This window comes from Aquila chrysaetos, chromosome 4 (genome assembly GCF_900496995.4).
Source record: "Aquila chrysaetos chrysaetos chromosome 4, bAquChr1.4, whole genome shotgun sequence".
Classification (NCBI taxonomy): domain Eukaryota; kingdom Metazoa; phylum Chordata; class Aves; order Accipitriformes; family Accipitridae; genus Aquila; species Aquila chrysaetos.
This window is the reverse complement of record NC_044007.1, coordinates 9,020,321-9,026,527: the sequence shown is the minus strand read 5'-3', so window position 1 is coordinate 9,026,527 and position 6,207 is coordinate 9,020,321.

Here is a 6,207-nt window from a genome sequence, read left to right as displayed (position 1 = left end):
ATATATCATGCAATGTTAAGATAAATTCCTTTGAAAGGAGGACTAAAGCCATTTGTAAACATATTCATTGTTCCACTCTGTATGTTTCATACTATGTAAAGCATCAATTCATCGTACCTTAAAGTACACAAAAATAAAGTCAAATCCATGTAAGAGAAATGGAACCTGAATAAGATGTCCTGGCAATCAAAATGATTTGGCTGTAGAATGGTTACACACAAAAGTAATACAAATCAGCTGCTTGACACTGAAGAATTATACAATCTTAGGGAGCAAAACTTCATCTCCAGACAAATAGATAGAATATGCTAGTAAGTATCTCTCCTGATGTCTGTATGTATCACTGACAAAAAGAAAGCATAAATCTAGTAAAACATGATTGATTTGATTTAATGATAGGGGTTTTTTTCCATGGAGAAGGAAAAATACTTCCACTGATAACAAAGGAATATAAAATTCTCACCTCACAGAAAAGGGAACAAAAATAGGAATTAGGTAATTAGGATGTTACAAAAGAGCTTCTGTTTGGGAGCTAAACTAAAATGAACATTTTTAGGTCCTTTTCCTCAAACATGAAAACACAGACTCCTGTTCGTTCTTCACATCACTTTTTTTAATTTAGTGGAATTATGCCAATGAGGAAATTTAGTCCAACATTATTTCCATGGATGCATGGGCTTCATCACATTAGGATTTCCCAGGTCACCCTCTTTGTCTACAGGCAATGGGCATAAATTCCCAATGGTCTTTAAAACTAGGTCACCTACTAAAGAATTTCTATACATACACTGATTTACAGAACAGGTTGCTTCTTGGGAGTATTTTTGGTTTCTTTTCATATTCTTCTCAACAGGAAGCAGTTAATTCTGAGCTTGGGCTGCTTTTTTGAATGTCACTGGCCTTTCATGTTTGCCTATGTAGTTAAAATATATTGTGTCTATATCATATTTAGACTTAGAGACATTTTCTTTTTTAATCACTGCCATTCATATCTGAAACTCACTGTTCCACAAGCTTTTGATGCATAAACCTTGTGCATTAGTGAATATTTTATAGGTAGGTTCTGGCCTATAGTTTATATACACGCACACAAATGTTTATACACAGCTTTTATTTGTTGCCCTCCCTGTTGCTCCTCAAACTGCCCACCCCACCCCAAGCACCATCTCAACTGTCGGATTTCAAATTTGAGGAAATGAATACACCAACAAGCTTTCTGTGCAGTAGTTTTATGCCTGTTGCAACATTACAGGTTCAACCCACAAAAGGAAGGAAATGAGAAATTACAACACTAAATACCATATATCTTTCTACTCTTCTCCCAGGCTTACTCTACTTTTGACACTACGAATAAAGGAGAAAGCATATTGCCAGTGGAAAACATATTGTGCTGGGTCTGGCAGTCCTGGAGAGGCAAGGCTGGGGCAGCTCCATGCCTGAGGTCTCACCAGCATCAAGCCTGAGCATGTATACCCAGTAGGCACCCACACACAGAGCACATGTGTACACCATATATATACATACATACACAGCTGGCAACACAGATAACAAAGACAGACATACAGAGCACTCACACAGACAGCACTGATGGCCTCATCCTTCTCACCTCTCCGGCTGAACAGGATGGAGGTCCACTAGTGAGAATATACAGATGTATACACATCTGTAGAAGCTGGATCCCTCCAGCAGCTGGGCTCAGACACTCAGTCAGCCCAGTAGCTGCCCCTAGATCCCAGTCTTCCCAGTTGCCGGCACCTGGACATGTGAGCCCTGAGGGCCACAGCCCCACTCCAGTTGCTGGTACAGACCATCACACACACACACACAGAGAGCTGGCCAGGATGCCCCTGGTCCTCAGCAGCCCATTACTAGTGGCATTGCCTTTACAGACACCCTTGGCCATAATGTGTCCCATGTCCCCAGGCAGCAACATGTTTCAGTCCCAAAGGTGCTCTGGTGTTGACTCATCTGAGTGGGTTTCCATTCTGGACACTGGAGCTGAGACTCCTCTGGGACAGCCCTGGGAGGGCTCCAGACAGAGTGTCCCTTCCTCTGAATCCTTAATTTGGGTTCCCACCTGCCTTTCTGCCCCTGTGCTCCTCTGGGCTGGTGCAGACGGGCCTTTGATGGGCTGACGGCTCCTGGGATGGGCCTGAGAGCAGCTGGGGCAGGGTATTATTTGGGATCCCCCTCCTGCTGTTGTCTCTCTGTGCTCCTTTGCGGGTGTGCAGATGAGCTTTTAGCCCATATTACACCATAAGTCTGCCATCTCAGCAACCCGCTGCAACTCAATGCAGTGCACTATTACACTAAACACACAATTTTTAGAAAGGGTATTTTGCCTGGCAGAGTGAATTGAGTGGCCATGGTGGAGGGAGTAGAGCGCTTATTGGCTGAATGCAACTGAGAGTAATTAGACGCTTCTGTAACTCTCTTTGAACCTCCTGGAAAGCTCACAGCCTTTAGCTTTTCCACCAGCTTCACTGACCATCAAATCAGGCCATCTTTGCTAATGCTGTTTATATAATACTCAACAAGTAAAAAATATTCTGAGATATCTGAAAATTAATTGAAATATTCAAAAAAGTAGCAGAGGAAGGACTGGTCATGAGAACCTCAGAGCAGCCACAGTGGGTCAAACTGAAGGTCTACGAAATTCTCCCTGCCTGAGGGAAAACTAAGACTCATTTTAATTCACCTTTGTGAATGATAACATTTTAAGCTAAGTGCATTCCTTTATGCAGCAGAACCACTTAGCAATGTTTGAGGTACCCTGGTAATTAAAAAAAAATTCTCACAAATCCAGATATTTTATTTCAATTTTAAGAGAAGGCTGATCCTGCATAAAGTTAGCATTTCATTGCAGTTTACAGAACTGACACATCATATACAATTTTAATAACCTTATCAGGTCAGCTGTATGAACAAAGATTAATTTGCTTTAAAAGAGGAACAAATTCATTTTCAATGTAATCAGATGGAAATCCCACTCCACCCTATCAGAGACTTTCTTAGTTTCAGGCTTGATTTTTTTTTTCCCAAATTCATTATTTTAGCTTAATTGCTCCTGCAATACAGGCAACAAAGGGCATTTCTGTTTTGCATGGTGGAGTACAATGCACAGACGTGTAAAGCTTAGAATAAGCTCTGAGCTTGCTGATACATCCACACTGCTTGGATCTCAACAAGAGCTTACCTGCAATAATGCTATGTCAGCTACCTCTGTATTATACTACACACACAGTCCAGATAGATAGACAAAAAGTGTTTAGAAAGGACCTAAATCAAGCAAACCTGTGATGCACAATGATACTTCTCTGTGCAAAGCCATGACCGGTCTGTGTTGCATCTCCTTGCTCTTTGATTATATGGTATCAGGAGGAAATTTTGTTGGTACATAACTTGACGTAGACATGGGAATATGCTTGAGAGGAGTTTTGTACAATGATGTCACATCAGGATATAAAAGCAGTGGAAAAACATACATGGGGAAGAAAAGAGAAGTGCTTCCACTAGAATCTGCAGCTCCCCCACCTTGCATCCAGAAATACTGCTTCTTTAAAAACTATATTATCAGAGAAAGAAAACAAAAGGAAGAGGCTAATACTCAAATCCATCAGTCAAGGCAGAATTTAGTTGAGGTCCCTAATAAACCTCGGGTTAGAGTTCTTTGTAAACTCTCTCACAAGAAGATCTGACTGTTACTGAACAAGAAGCTAGGAACACTAAGAAAAGCAACAAACACATCTATGCTAAAAGCTGGCTGACTTAATTTTATTAAGGATTACAACAGTTTGTGAATTAGCACTCTACAGTGTCTGCAGTGACTAGAAGCAGCCAGGACAGAGCCAGCTGTGGGCCAGTTGTGCTCTAGCAGCATCTTATTTGCAGAGAACAGAAACATTAATGCACTGATCACTGGTCTGAATGGAGAAGGAGTGGGAACGGGGCTTGAGGTGGCGGGGGAAGCGCTGTATGAATGGCATATGTTCATGGTGCCTAGGCTAGCAGGTCGTCAAGCTTCCAGCAGAAATCTACATGCAGCATCTTAGGACACCCAGACTGAGAGGGAAAGGACAGGGACTAAATCAGGTAGGATAGTATGGAGATATTGATCACTCTCAGCTCTAAAGGGTACAAAAGGGCATGTCCAAACCCAGCACAATGTGGCCAACCTAGCAAGAACCCGTAAGACATGGTGAAGACTCGATTGCCCACATTCCTTGTCTTCCATGTCACCCCAGCTAATGCTGGACAGACCACCTGCATAGCAGCACCTTGATGGCTGGAGGCTGAACAGGCCACCTAGATACACACAGCTTTAGAGTACCACCTAGGTGGTCTAACTAGACACAGAAAATCTGAATCTTTAGTTGGGAGTTTCCCTGTTACATTATGAGTCCCGAAATGAAAAGTAATGTTCCTCTGGAGGCAGTGATGTACTGCTGATCAGCGTACCCGAGACCCTGGATGGTTTCTGTGACGGTCCTGATGTGATCTGCATGGACCAATGGTGGAGGGTCTTGTACTGATGTGCAGTGAAGGCTTTTGGCCAACATGTAATTCTAAAGGATCATAGTACCCTTTATATATACTGCAAATCTGTAGTCGAGAAGGTGTTGGTACTGCTGGTTCCTGAGACAACGGTACTGGCAAAATACTGATGATACTGATGTCATGGTCATTTCTATAATAAATCATACTGATTGGTGCATAAATGAAGACAAATAACAATTGACAGTGATACTCTAATAACCTTCTTTAAAATGCCTGTCTTCCACGCTGTTTTACACAGCACCCTTATCAGTTGCCTCTCTATTTGTATGTAAATAACCACTGTAGTCTGACAGTGACTGAGTTCCTTTCTGCCTGTATGCCAGTATTTAAGCAAAGTCTAAATTTGTGAAGTTTGTACTGAGAGTCTGCAGGCCTTTCTGGAACTGTTTGCAGTTTTTCCAGCTATGCCTGTGCCATACTTACTTGTTGCATTTCCAGCTGGATTCAAACTGATGTCCTGGACTAATTCAACTGCTAGGGAGAGGAAAAGACACAGGCAGCCTTGGTGTCCAGTGGAGGATCACTATATGCTCGAGGCAGAGTGGTTTTATAGCTTGGACGCTACCCAGCATTGCATAAAGATCAAGGATTTGAGTGTGGCCTACAAGGCAATTGAGGACAGAGACCGGAACTCTGATAGCCTTCCAGGAACCTGTCCATGCAATGCCAGCACAGACTCAATGGCCAAGTATAAAGAAACAAGTGTCGTCTCCCATAAACAAATGCTTTGCAAGCATTTTACAGGCAGGTTTGGACACTAAGGGCTAATCTCTTAATCGACAACCATCCTTCAGCTCCTGAGGACACTCAGTTTTCACAGGACCACAAAGGAGAGACGAAAATATCACATTAGTTTTACAAAGTGATTGGTATTGCCTGCTGGCAGATGTGATGTATATTTTTTCATTCTCACTGCTGGACTTCACCAGGTTGGACAGATGTGAGTTTTGGAGTTCTGTTTTCCTTCAGTCAAAGTTGTAAATTCTCTCTACACATTCATATTGGCATTCTGACTACAAAACTATCCTTGATAGACTGCATGCTTTGCCTGTTAGTCTTTCCTTTCCTCTTACAGTACTCCCCAATGTCATTATGACTGTGATAAACAGCCTGCTGCTGAGTGCTCAAACGATGACTCCAACACAGTCGTTGTCTTGGCAGGACATTCCTTCTGTCCCTTTCCCTTATGCACCCTGAGGTCAGCTCTCAAAAATGGCAGACCCTGAAAAACTTACTACTGGGACATGTTTGTGAGTCAAGTGCTCTGTTGATCCGCCATAATGTATACGCTGAATTTCAATCTCACAGGGAAATAATCCAGGAAATCAGTACACAATCAGAGCAGGTATTAGCACAGCTTTTGTTCAGTGCTGTACTCATCAAGGCTTTAAAAGAAACTTCACTAAAATATTTACTGATGTGTTCCAATCTACAGAACCTCCCCTAAAACCAAAACACAGTCCAAGACATATGGCTGCAATATGTAAGGCAGAAGTAAGCAACACATTGCACAGCACTGTTTCCGAGGCAAAAGCACGATTAAATCTCAAGAGGGCTAACATTCATTGCACAACAATATTCATAGCACAGTGAATGTTGAGTATGCCCCCAAGAAATATCAAATGGATACACAGAAAGTGGCTTAACCAG